This window comes from Delphinus delphis, chromosome 16 (assembly GCF_949987515.2).
Source record: "Delphinus delphis chromosome 16, mDelDel1.2, whole genome shotgun sequence".
Taxonomy (NCBI): domain Eukaryota; kingdom Metazoa; phylum Chordata; class Mammalia; order Artiodactyla; family Delphinidae; genus Delphinus; species Delphinus delphis.
This window is the reverse complement of record NC_082698.1, coordinates 36,422,192-36,436,433: the sequence shown is the minus strand read 5'-3', so window position 1 is coordinate 36,436,433 and position 14,242 is coordinate 36,422,192. Positions and strand designations below refer to the sequence as shown.

The following is a 14,242-nucleotide window of genomic DNA, read 5'->3' as shown; positions in this document are numbered from 1 at the left end:
TTGCAGGGAGGAAACCTAGGAATTCAGTGTAAGGACAGTGAAGGTCACAGATGTAGGCGGGATTAACCGGTGCTGGAAGAGACCAAGTAAACAGAAGCAGTCCCAAGCTATAAAAAGCACTTTCCTCACCCAGAAAGGACGTTTAAGAGACAATGTCACTCTATTTATAGAGTAAGGAGTTGCCTGTGTTTTAAGAAGGGAAGGCAGCATCGCAGGGTAGACAACCCCATAGGCTCCGGAGTCAGAGCTGGGTTCAAATTCCAACTCAGCCCCTGATCGAACCAAGAGAAAGTCATTGCTCAAGTTAACACACCTGGTGACAGGGGCCAGGACTGGAGACGCTCAGTAGGCAGGACAAATTTGGGTGGTGAGGACCTTCCTAAAGCTGTGTAATCCCGTGAGGCCTCAGCTTTTGAATCTAACTAGGAGCTGTCATGAGAAATCTGTCTGAAAGTACCTGGTACAGTCCTGGCACACAGTTAAACGCCCACAAGAGGTGGTTATCCTTATTACACCGTTATTATTAGCAGATCACCCTTCACTTCCAACAAGGGGAACAAACTATACTCACAGCCATATTTACTGTGTAACTTATTGTGTGTGATGTTCTCCATCATGTGTATTTCCTTAATCTACAGAGGAGTCAGAGGCCTCGGTGCGTTCAGCAGCAGCCAGGGCTCGCACCTTGATCGGAATTCCTTCCAGCAGAGCCTGACCTAGAATCAGAGCTTTGGTCCATTCACACATTTTTTCAGCTAAGGAAACGGAGCCACAGAGGGATGGCTGAGGTTAGTAAGAACAAAGCTAAGAATAAACCTTAATTCTCCTATCTTTGCTTCCCTGACCTTATTATACTTTTGAAGACATGGAGAAAAAACCTAGGTGATCTGGCCCCTGTCTACCTCCCCTGCCTCGTCTTGATCTCCTGATGGTCCCTCTACAGAGAAGACTTTCAGGTCCTCAAACACACGAATATCCCTTTGCATCTGCTGTTTCCCTTGCCTGTTCCCAGACCTCTTTGTCTACTAGATTCCAACTCAATCCTCAGATCTCTGCTTCAACTGCTTATATTTAAAGAAATCTTCCCTGACCCTTAGGACAAGATTAGGGCTCTCTCCTCCTACACTTGACCTTCATGACTCTATCAGTCTGCAATGCTACAATGGGGGTAATCATAGAACATCACTGAGTTGTTACAGTGATGAAATGAATATATATGTAAAGTGTCCAGCACATCATAGGTGCTATGAAAAAGTTAGATATTATTTGATTGTCTCCCTCCACTACACTGTAATCTCCATTAAGGCAGATTACTCTCATTCATCATTGTATCCCTAGGAAGCTCTTGGTAATCATTTGTGACTGAATAAATGACTTTGGTAATATTTCACCCAGGGTGTCTCTCTTTCTACTGTAAATTTGCTAAAAAAAACAGAACAACAACTAAAACCTCCATTGTTACACCTAAATATTCAAACATAAAGTTTTCAAATTCCTACATAATTTAAGCTGAGTAGTTTAGGAAGCACTTTACATCAGAAATGCAAATAGAAGATTTAGCAATGCAGTATCTCCAAGAACATATTCTCTCCAGCTTGGTTCCCAGGCATGGTGAGGAAAGCCTGAGCCAGGTGGCTCAGACCCAGGTAGGGCAGAAGTACTGGTTTGGGGACAGAAAGTCCTCCACCTGCTTCCTTTCTCTCATCATCGTCAGGCTGGTGCCCTGGATCAGTTACACCCTGCATGTGGTAGAGAGGAAGCCAGGAGGCATCTCACAGGTGTATGGGGGTGGGGTGGGGGGCGGTTTCAGAGGTGAAATTTTGAGGCGTGAGCTATCATGTGCTCCAGCAGGGGAGTTGAACAGATAATATTTGGAAGAGAGAGAGGGAGGGAGGAGAGTGCCACAAGGCACTCTCTCCCTCTGTTCATTTTTTTATTTACTAATCATTTATTAAGCATGTACTATATTGTAGGCAGTAAAACAAATGCAGGGAGTACAAAGCCAAAATAAATGTCTTCGTTGTCCTCTAGGGGCTTACAATTCAGAGAGAGAGGGAGAGGAAAGTCAATGTTCTCCATCATAAGAATAACCTAGGGAGCTTTTTCCTTTTAAACTTTCTGTTGAAAATAACAGACATACAGAAATGTACACATACCCTAAGGGTAAAGCTCAGTGAATTTTGCACAGATGAACACCCTGTGTAGCCAGCACCTGATCAACAAGCAAGACATGACCAGTAACCTAGGAGAATTTTTAAGAGCCAGTTTTGGGCCGAGGTTCATAGACCTTCAGTAGGTTTGGAGCACAGGAGTCTGCATGGTGATGATGGTGATGATGATGATAAATATTTTTTAAATTAAAGAAACAAAACAGTAACTTTTTTCAAAACAGGATTTAAAAAAAAAATGCAGATGGTCCTTCCTTGGAGCAACAATGAATGAAACAAAGTATGTCACCAATGCCATGGAAGGGAATTCCAGAGGACTCCAGAGAGTGAGCAATGATGGAATAGGAAGACAGAGGAGGAAGATGGTGCTGAGATGGATGTTAAGACATGCTTCAGAGAGGAAATGACCCGTAAACTGAATTTTGAACAATAATGGGATTTCATCATGGAAGGTGGAAGGAATTCCATTCAGAACTGAGGAAGTGGAGACTCTGCAGGTGTTTTGAAACCATCTGGCATGTTTGGGAACCTGCCAGGAGTTCAACAAGGCTGAAACACAACCTACGAAGGGAGGAGGTAAGTGATGGACAAAAAGGTTAGATGGGGTCCAAATCTCAGATGGCTTTCTGCACCATAGGAAACAATTTGGACTTTCTCCTGAAGGCCATGAGAAACCATTAAAGAGTTTTAGGTTGTGGAAAAACTACTAGATTTGCATCCTGGGAGGACCTCTGGCAGCAGTCTGGAGAATAAAATAGGGGAGGAAGTTCCTAGCTGGAAAGCCTAGATAGAAGACTACTGGAAACAACCAGGAAAGAGGTGAGAAGGGACTGAGTGAAGGACACACCATTCAGAATGAGATCATCAGGTGGATTTAAAAATTATTTAAAGAATCTATAGGATTTAGTGGCGAATTGCAGGGTGAGGGAGAGGTAAGGCTAGGATAATTTCTGTGTTTCTAGTTTGGGCAACTGGGAATGTGGTGGTTTCAGCATGCAAGATAAAATACGCAGAAAAGGAGCAAAATCTTCTACCTATATTCTCTCCGGGTTTTATACTTTAAGAAGGGTGAGCCTTTAAAAATATAGATCTGATCATGACATTCTTGTACTTAAACTTACATTGATATGTGAGCCGTATCAATATTTGCCTATCTCAGTCTAACTCAACCCTTCCTCCCCTCCCCTCCCCCTTCCTTCCTTCCTCCCTTCCTTCCTTCCTTCCTTCCTCTCTCCCTCTCCCTCCCTCCCTCCCATAAAAAAAAGGGACATCAGCACTAGTTTTCTATTACTCTAAATAAGACTTGTAATTTACTGTTATTTTTTGAAGACACAGATAAAACCTGTCCACCATGCCATCATTACACATCACTGTAGAAATTCTAGTGCCTTGCTAAAATGGAAATAAAGCCAAATTTGCCCAAGTTTCTACCCCTTAATAGACACACAGATGACACTATGAGCTCAGAGAAAGGGTACTCTTCAAGATATAGTTTAAAAAGAATTACTAGAACTTTAACTGCCAGAATTATATCGACCCAAAATGACTTCTTTTTTGCTTTCTTGCCTTTTTGCTATCGGTGTTGGTACCTTTCTTAGAGATTCGCATGGGGCACCTCACACAAGACACTATTTTCGAGGACAGTGCTACTCTGGATGACCCTGCTTCTCATGCTGCTTTCTTCAGGACCCCGGGGAGGAGCGCTGCTGCAGGCAGTCAGAGGCCACCAAAAGCAAACGCACGCTGCTCTGGTGAGTAACGTGCTGCGGGGAGATTCTGATGACCCCTGCATCAGAGCCTCCCTCTTTTCCTTTCTTCAGAATTGAGCAGCTACTACACAGCAGGCACCAAGCTAAGTACCAGGGGTACACTCTTAAGCAAAAACCAAGTCCCTGTCCTTATCTAGATTACAGAAAAGACAAGCCTTAAGCACATAATCACCACAAGAGCAAAATAAGTGCATTCCGCGAAGTGCAAAAAAAAGGTAAGACTTGGGGCTTCCCTGGTGGCGCAGTGGTTGAGAGTCTGCCTGCCGATGCAGGGGACGCGGGTTCGTGCCCCGGTCCGGGAAGATCCCACGTGCCGCGGAGCGGATGGGCCCGTGAGCCATGGCCGCTGAGCCTGCGCGTCCGGAGCCTGTGCTCCGCAGCGGGAGAGGCCACCACAGTGAGAGGCCCGCGTACCGCAAAAAAAAAAAAAAAAATAGGTAAGACTCCTGGTGCCATGAGGGCACACGCCAGGGGCACCTGGCCTAGTCTTAAACTTTAGTAGCTGAAATGATATTTAAGCTAAATTCTGAATATCGAATAGAAGTTAACTAAGGTGGGGGTGGAAGTGGAGGAGGTATTCTTACCATAAATATGGTAGGCACTTGCTGACTGACAGGATGAATTGACCCTGTCCCTCTCAATACGGCAAATCAAAAATAAGGAAGACTATTCACTGGATGGAACAAACCATTGGAGAGGGTTCAGGCCAATCCCATTCTCTTTACTGTTTTTCTATATGGGTTGATGGAGCATTTTCTACTCGATACTATTGTTGCCTATTTTAGTTTTTTGTTGTTGGTTTGTTTTTTTTTGTTTTGTTTCTGGTCAACAGAGGTGGAAAAATATATCATTAGCAGCTGCTACTACCAGTAATAACCGTGTGTACAGGACTGTAGCCCACCTCACATGAACCAACTTCCTGTCAGTCACTAATATTTTTTGAGCAGCTACCAATTATGATTTGGTGAAGGGAGGTGGAGTGTGGCTGCCTAGAAATTTGATAAGCTATAATCAGAGCGACCCCAAGTACTGGGCATAAGTTTAGGAATGGAGCTGGGTTTAGCAAAATGATAGTAGTCTTCTTATCTAACATTTATTGAGTTCTTACATGCCATACACTGTACTAAGCACACTATTAAGTGTCATCTTTTTTAATTAACACAGTAGTCACTTGAGTTGGGTACTGTTATTATCCTCATATTTTGAAGGAGAGAACTAGAGCTTAGGGAGGCTAACTTGCCCACTTTCACACAGCAGGAAATGTATAACAGACATTTGAAGTCAGGTCTGGGTGGCCCTAGAACCTGCACGTTTCATAACTCAGCCACAGTGCCTCCCAAAAGGTGGCATATCTCCGGTCACCTGCAGACTTTACGCCATGGTTGTGAACACCTGATACAGTATTCCACTGCCCACACAGCATTGCTCTTCACAACAATTACTGGGTCCCTTTATTTCTCACTGAAATGTTTTTGCAGTCTAGTATCTTAAACTTTTGTCTCCAAAAGAGCCTTTTTTCCCTTTTTATTTTTTAAATTATTTTTTAATTTTATTTATTTATTTATTTCTGGCTGCGTTGGGTCTTCGTTTGCTGCACGCGGGCTTTCTCTAGTTGTGGCGAGCGGGGGCTACTCTTCATTGCAGTGTGCATGCTGCAATGCACACTGTTGTTGCGGAGCGCAGGTTCTAGGCACGCAGGCTCAGCAGTTGCGGCACGTGGGCTCAGTAGTTGTGGCGCATGTGCTTAGTTGCTCCGCAGCATGTGGGATCTTCCTGGACCAGGGTTCGAACCTGTATCCCCTGCATTGGCAGGCGGATTCTTAACCACTGCACCACCAGGGAAGTCTGTCCCATTTTTTAAAATTAATTAATTAATTAAGTTTTGGCTGCATTGGGTCTTTGTTTCCCTTTTTTAAAAAAATGTCCTAGAGGGCTTCCCTGGTGGCCCAGTGGTTGGGAGTCCGCCTGCCGATGCAGGGGACACGGGTTCGTGCCCTGTTCCGGGAAGAACCCACATGCCGCGGAGCGGCTGGGCCCGTGGGCCATGGCCGCTGAGGCTGCACGTCCAGAGCCTGTGCTCCGCAGCGGGAGAGGCCACAACAGTGAGAGGCCCGCATACCGCAAAAAAAAAAAAAAAGTCCTAGCTATTACCATTCTCTATTTTATATACTTATTCAACTAATATTTTTTAATGATGCTACCATGTGTAATCCACTGTTCCCAGTTACAGTGATGAGCAAGGTAAAAAGTCCCTCCCACCATGGAGCACACCTTCCTCTGGGGAGGTGGGCAGGGGAAGTCAGAAAATAAACAATTAAATAAATAAATACAGACTGTGTTAAGTAACATAAAAATCAAATAAAATGATGTGAAAGAGAATTATTGGAAGAAAGGAACCAGTTTACATGGGGGTAGTTGAGGAATCCACATTGATACTGGTTCCTGAAGGTTGAGAGACTGAGGTGCGAAGTATCACGTAGAGAGATTTGGAAGAGCATTCCAGCATATGGAAGAGGAAAAAAAAAATGTGTACCTGTATCTGTATCTATATCCATATCCATATCTACATCTCTGGGTGTATGTGTGTGTGTGTATATGTATTCATCTCTTCAACACCAAAGTTCCAATATTTGGGGGGATGCTGGTGAAGAGGGGGTATGCACATTCCTTTGAGAATGATATCAGTGGAAGGGACAGGCTTTGATTAGGGTCCCAGCATTCAGGGCATTCAAATTTGTCTTATAGCTTCCCTGTTGTCTGGGCGAAGTCTCCTATGAATACTGAAGTTTCTTCAGCTGCAAGTGATAAAAGCCACTTTAACTCATTTCCTCATAAAATGAATTAGTGCAGGGAATTGGGTAAGTAAAAATCGCTGGAAAGTTTGAAGGAACAGCCTCTAGGCTGGGCTCCCAGTAATGAATCCCAGAATCCCACCACAGGATCAGCTTCCTAAGGGAACTTCTGTAAGGGAACTGCTACTTCTTGTACAACAGTAAACCAAGAAATCAGGGAGGGCTTCCCTGGTGGCCAGTGGTTGAGAGTCCGCCTGCCGATGCGGGGGACGCGGGTTCGTGCCCTGGTCTGGGAAGATCCCACATGCCACGGAGCGGCGGGGCCCGTGGGCCGTGGCCGCTAAGCCTGCGCGTCCAGAGCCTGTGCTCCGCAACGGGAGAGGCCACAACAGCGAGAGGCCTGCGTACCACAAAAAAAAAAAAAAGAAAGAAATCAGGGAGTCACTGCTCCTACTGCCGGGTCCAGGACTGACTGTCTCAGGCTGAATGGAAACCTACAAAATTCGTGTCCTGTATTCTGTCTCTCCAAATCCATGATTGTATTTTTGTTTTAATTAATTTACGATTTAAAAAAATTAACTTATTTTAAAAACCACTTTATTGAGCTATGACTGACATATAAAAAAACTGTATATATTTAATGTATACCACTTGATGAGTTTAGAGATAATTATATACCTGTGAAACCATCACCACAATTTTTCACCACAAGTTTTGGCATAAACTTATCCATCACTTCCAAAAGTTTCCTTTTGCCCTCTTTCCCTACTATTACATTATGATGATGATGATGATAAGAACACTTAACATGAGATCTACCATCTTAGCAAATTTGTAAGGACATGCTATTATTAAGTATAGGCATTACGTTGTACAGTAGATCTCAAAGACTTAGCTTGCATAACTGAAACTTTGTACCCTTTGACTAATACGTCCCCATTTTCCTCTCCCTCCAGCCCCTGGCAATCACGGTTCTACTCTCTGCTTCTATGAGTTTGAGTATTTTAGATTCCTCATGTAAGTGGTATCATGTAGTATTTGTCCTTCTGTGTCTGGTTTATTTCACTTTGCATAATGTCCTCTAGGTTCATCCATATGTTGCAAATGTCAGGATTTCCTCTTTTATAAAACCTGAATAATATTCCATTACATGTACATACCACATCTTTTTTTTATCCATTCATCCATTGATGGACATCTAGGTTGCTTCAATATCTTGGCTACAGTGAAGAATGTTGTAATTGACATGGGGGTGCAGATATCTCTTCAAGATCCTGAGATCAATTCCTCTATATATAATCCCAGAAGCGGGATTGTTGGATCATATGGTAGTTCTGTTTTTTAAGTTTTTGGAGAACCTCCATATTGTTTTCCGTAGTAGCTGTACTATTTAAATATAAATAGTAACATGTGGCCACTAGCTACCGTATTGAGCAGCAATGTATACAGTGGGGATAACAGTGGTATCTACCTCATTTACTTATTTATTCAACAAATACTTATAGAGTATCTTCTGTGAGCGCCTACAGGTATTGTGCTAGGGAAAATATCATGAAGCTTACAACCAGTAAGGCAATCAGACCCATTTAACAGGTGAACAAATAAAATCACTACAGTTTACAGTTAGTAGTATAAAGGAAGTAAACAAGATAGATAGAGCCTTACAGAATAATAGGGGGTGCATTCTTTAGATGAGGCATGAGAGGAAACCTCTTTCAAGAGATGGTGTATGATCCACACTACCACTACCTTCCAGCTCAGCGTAGCCACGTGACACAACTCTGGCCAGCGGGAACGAAGTGGAAATGAGCCAAAGGATGTTTCAGGAAAGATCTGGGTTTTTTTCATAGCAAAGGAGCTGGTGAACCAATTTGAGAACACTCCCAAAGGGCAAAGATGAGACAATTTGAGCATTAATAAGGATAATAACTGCAATGTATTGAAACTCATCAAATATGTTTAAATCCAAAAGTTCATAAAGACAACTTTTTTAAAAAGGCTGACTGGTTATCATTGGAGAACACTAGTGAATCAAGTCATTATTTTGAAAACTGGTAAACTAAGGAAAAGAATCAAGCATTTTATCTTTCCTTTATTTTCTGTACCCATTGAGTAACCTAATAATAAAGGCAGGAAGTTTCTCTTTATAGAAGTATTCCAGCTAATAAATGAAGAAGGAATGATATAATTAAAACATCACCATTTTATAACATAATTAATGGAGCTAGGCAGTCATCATCAAAAGCTGCTATTATCACAAAGAGAAACAATCAGACATTAGATGCTTTCAGATAGCAGAACATAACAAAAAACCTGAATCTAATCAAACCTGTAGTTCCAACTATGAACTTATAAGATATAGAAGACAGAGGACACCATCCGGATGCAATTAGGAAAATCCAGATTGTAGGAAACTGTACAAGGCAAATGACCTGGTTTCTTCAAAAAATAAATTGAGAGAAAACAAAAGAAAGGGGATCCTACAGATCAAAAGGGACTTCAAGGATATATCAATTGCAAGTAGCAGTCTTATTTGGATACTTTAAACTATAAAAAGTATGACTTTTATGGGACACTTGGAAATTTGAACACTGGATATTTGATGATATTCATGAACTGCTAATTTGTGTGTGATAATAGTATTGTGGTTTTGTTTAAAAAGGAAGAGTTTTATCTTTTAGAGATACATAGTGAAATATTTGGGGAAAATGATACAGTGTCTGGGATTTGCTTCAAAATAATAAGGGGAGAGGGGGAGTGTGTGCAGAGGGTATAGATGAAATATGACTGGCCACAGATTGATAATTATTGTAGTTGCATAATGGATCCATGGATGGGGAGTGTCTTCATATCATTCTCTTTGTTATGTTTGGAATTCTGCGTAATAAAAAGTTAAATCAGAAGTGGGCTTTGCTCCTTTACTCTCCTCTTATTTTGCCTTGAAGATAGAGTTAAGGCCTTAAGGTGTACCAGCCATCTGTGACCATGAGGCAGCAAGTATGAGGTCAGACATGAGAAGGACAATACATGAAGGATGGTAGAGCTGAAAGACAGAAAGAGGCTGAGTCCCTATAAGCTCATGGAGCTGTTGTGCCGGCCCTAGAATGCCTACTTCTGGAAATTTTGTTATAAGAGATAAACAAACCTCCACGTGTTTAAACCCCTCTTGGATTTGCGGGCAAGACCGTTCTTAGATCATACTGTTAAGATCCAAAATATGAAAAGCAGCAATCTAGGTGAAGAGCAAAGCAGAGGGCATCACAGTCAGAAGACGCTGGGATAGTGAAGAATTTGGAGCTCACAGAAGGCCTGTGTGACTACAGCATGATGAGGGAGAAGAAGAGTAGGGTAAGATGAGGTTGAAGGTGTAGACAAGGGCTTGAAGGCTTGAGGCATGGTAGTCTCCGGTAAGCACTTTGGATTATTCTAAGCATAATGGGAAACCCGTGACAGTTCTGAGGCAGACACGTGACAATAACTGATTTATTTATGTTTAGAAAGATAACTCTGGCCGCTACATAGGAAAGGACAAGGGCAGGGGCAAGTGGGAAAGCCTGGAGGCAGCCGTCCAGATGAAAGATGATGGCAGTCTGGCAGTAGAGATGGATAGAAGTGGGCAGTTTTGAGACTTATTTTGGAAGTAAAATCAACAGAAATTATTAAATAAATTTATGAAATTAGGGAAGGGGAAAAGTCAAGGGTGGCTCCTAGTTTTCTGGTTTTAGCAATAAAGTAGAATTGGACGAGGTAAACTTCATATGCCAGTTGGATATCCTAGTAGGTATGTCAATTAGGCAGTAGGGATGTGAGTATGGGGATGGTAAGAGAGGCCTGAACTATAGATATACATTTGGAAGCCATCAGCATAATATTGCATTTAAAGCTTGTGATGGATGAGATCACCTAGGGAAACAGTGTAGGTTCAGAAGAAAACAGGACCCAGGATCGAAACTTGAGAAATACTAACATTGACACCCGGAGCTGAGAAAGGAAAAAAGACTGAGGATGGAGACTCTCACAAAGGAGAAGGAAAACCAGGTGAAAATCTGGTTTGGTTCACCATAAGGTATCCCAGAAATTAAGAGCAGGGAATATTTCGTAGTCCAAGTGGGCCTCATGCTGCTGAGAAGTGAAATAAGAAGATAACAATAAAGGAGACACTGCTGTTGATAATAAGAAGGTCATTGGTGACCCTGACAGGAGCAATCTCAGAAGAGTGGTGGAGCTGGAATCCAAATCTGAGTGAGCTGAGGAGTAAATAGGTGGCGAAGGAGAGACAATGTGTATAGAAACTTTCTTGAGAATCTGCCATAAAGGGAGCAGAGAAACAAGGCAGTAACTGGAGGGACTTTAGGTGTCAAGTTTTCAAAGACAAAGAGATACTGGAGCCTATCTGAATGCCGATAGAATGATCCATTGGTGAGAGTAAAAGGCGATGGGATTTAGAACACAAATGAAGGACTGGTCTTTAATGGGAGGAGGGGCACTTCCTCCTTGGTTGAAAGAGCAATGGAAAAGTAGATGCAGATGCAGGGAGAAGTCTAGATTTGGTGACTAAAAGATGACGTAGTTTCCCTCTCTTTTATTGGTGGAATATGATGTGAAGTCATCAGCTTAAAGTGAGGGAAAGAGCGTCTGGGGAAGGTGTGAAGAGAGAGGAAGGGTATAAAATAGTGCAAATTCCCCTTACTTCTGAAACTGCCAGGCAGTATTTCTGAAATTGCCAGGCAGTGTTGAGAGACCTCTTGAGGATGGTGATGAGGGATTTAAAGTTATTTGTGAGATGCTCAGTAAATATAAGCTATCATTATTCTTAAATGCCAGTTAAGTAAGGCTCACTTAACCCTAATAACATACCTACAAAGTTAGGTGTTATTACCGTCATTTCAAAGAGAAAATTCAGTGTCCCCAAATTCATTAAGTTGTCCAGAATCTTACACTGGTTTAGGCGGTGGAGTGGCATTTGAACCCAGACTGGGTACCCATAAAAGCCAGAGCCTCCCCCACCAAACCAGGTAAGCTGAGGTAGCATTGTCGTATCTAGCTGCAGAGTGTCTGGAGCACCCTCTGCAAGTTGGAGGAACACCAGCTTTCACAGATCACGCCTGGTCCTCTGAGCTAAAGCAGTTGAAGAAAATTCTGCCAGGGTAAGTTTTCAGATGCCATCCCTGTTGCTGCTCTGCAGAGGTCACACATGACTTTGAATCAAAGTCAATGCCAATAACGAGCTACTATATTTTTACACAGGAGCCAATTCAGCAGCTAGGGTAGGGATGGCACTTATTTTCAGCCAGTGTTTCTCATTCAAATACCTGTTTCAGATTCCATGGTGGATAAAAAAAGGTTTCGTTTGTTTACTGGCATTAAATAGCATGTATTCTGCTCCTGATTTTGTGGATCTGGAATCAGGACAGGGCTCAGGGAAAATAGCTTGTCTATTTCATGATGACTAGATGGTTGGGATGATTCAACTGGGGACATATATCTGAGGCCTTAATTCTGATTGCAGTTTAGTTCCTCAGTTTTTCTCCCCATCATGTCTGCTGGAGCTGAAATGTCCAGGATGACTTCCTCCCTTCCACGTCTGGCGCCTAGGTTGGGGTGGATGGAGCAGCCTGGGCTGGCTGGTCATCATTCTCTTTCCACATGATAAGTCTGCTGGGTGGCTTGGGCTTCCTCACAACATGGCAGTCTCAGGGTAGTCAGACTTATGTGGTGGCTGGCTTCAAAAATGTATATTCATGTTGTATATTCTATATTCATATTATAGAATAGTATAATAGTATTTTTATTGTTTTAATAGCCACTTTTGAGCTATTACAAATAATGCTGCTGTGAACATTTATGCACAAGTTTTTGTGTGGGTACCTATTGACATTTTTCTTTTTTTGGCTGGACCCGCGGCTTGCAGAATCTTAGTTCCCCAACCAGGAATTGAAACTTGGCCCTTGGCAGTGAAAGCGTGGAGTCCTAACCACTGGACTGCCAGGGAATTCCCTCATATTGAGTTTCAAAGTATAAAAATGCACAGGGGGATGAGGGATAATTTTGGGGGGCAGTGGATATATTCTATATCATGATCGTGGTAGTGGTTACATAACTGTATATATTGGTCAAAACTCATTAAATTGTACACTTAGATGTATTTGTATTCAAATTATATCTCAGTAAAGCCAACCCCCTAAATAAAGGATGGAACTGGAGGGGGACAGATTTGGAGGCGTATTAATATATATAATGTTTCAACAATATACCAATATCTTCACATACATTTTCTCAATAAAGCAAACAAAAACTATGATCATTTCAATAAGCCAGTGAGATAAGTAAGAAGATATTACTGTGTCCATTTTAGATATGAGGAATTTACACCTGCATAGTTTGGTTGTGTGGATTGTCCAATATCACAGAGCTGCCAATTGGCAGAGGCAGAATTTCTTCCACCATTTTTTACCTCTGAAGTTTTCAAATGCTTAATCAAATTTGCTTACAAAAATTGAGGGAGAAAGAAGCTACACCTGTACAGATTTCATATTTGGACACAGAATAAAGAAGTTCCCCCACATGCTGGGTCTTCCATGACCTAAAATAAAAAATGAAAAAAAGTGATGACTCAAATCACAACTAGAACAGGACCTCTGAAAAGCAAGAAATTTAAAAATATCCCACCTTTGATTGCAACGCTCTTTTAAGTTGCTCTAACACTTGAGCTTTGATTTTATTGAGAATCGAATGTTCTGTATCTCTTCCTGCTCTTACCAGGTTCTGTGGGTCCTATGCTTACGTGCTCAGATCCTTTGCCTGCCGTACCTCTACCCTGCTGCTGGCTCCTGAAGGCCGGCTCTCTCAGCATCCAGGGGCAGCTGTCTTCCAGCTGGCTTAGTCAATGGGAGGCGCTGGTGAGAATGGCAGAGTTGTCTTCTCCTTCCCTTGCTGCCTTGGGAGGCATCTCCCCGAAGCTGCTGCCCCTCTTCTGAGTCTCCAGCAGGTATGGGACATGCCTGTCTTGACTTTTTCTTCTGCTGGGTGATCGTAACTCCTGGGATCTGATGATACCACCTTCTCGCTGCGTCTTGCCAGCCTAAGGATGGTGGTGGCTTCTTGCTGTTGCTAAAGTCTGTGCTGCCTCGCTGTCCTCTGATTAGCTTCGCTGCCTCTTCTTTCCTGTACCAACCCCCTCTTTTGAGGGATGTTTTACAATAGACCATCTGTGATATTGACTTAGGATTGGGCCTAGGACCATACCTGAAAATAGTTTTGTTCTTTTTTTTTGCGGTACGCAGGCCTCTCACTGCTGTGGCCTCTCCCGTTGCGGAGCACAGGCTCCGGACGCGCAGGCTCAGTGGCCATGGCTCATGGGCCCAGCCGCTCCACGGCATGTGGGATCTTCCCGGACCAGGGCACGATCCCGCGTCCCCTGCATCGGTAGGCGGACTCTCAACCACTGCGCCACCAGGGAAGCCCCTGAAAATAGTTTTAACCACTTCCCTTGGCATCCATTTCTGGTCCACAC

The 14,242-nt window shown here is 42.8% G+C and overlaps 1 long non-coding RNA gene across 1 annotated transcript; it reads left to right on the top strand.

Annotated features, from left to right (window-relative positions):
* The first annotated feature begins 227 nt into the window (after positions 1-227).
* Positions 228-4,366, top strand: LOC132439361 (uncharacterized). Its single transcript, XR_009522346.1, has 3 exons — positions 228-788; positions 2,393-2,744; positions 3,767-4,366. It is a non-coding gene; the product is annotated as an uncharacterized lncRNA (long non-coding RNA).
* The last annotated feature ends 9,876 nt before the right edge of the window (positions 4,367-14,242 follow it).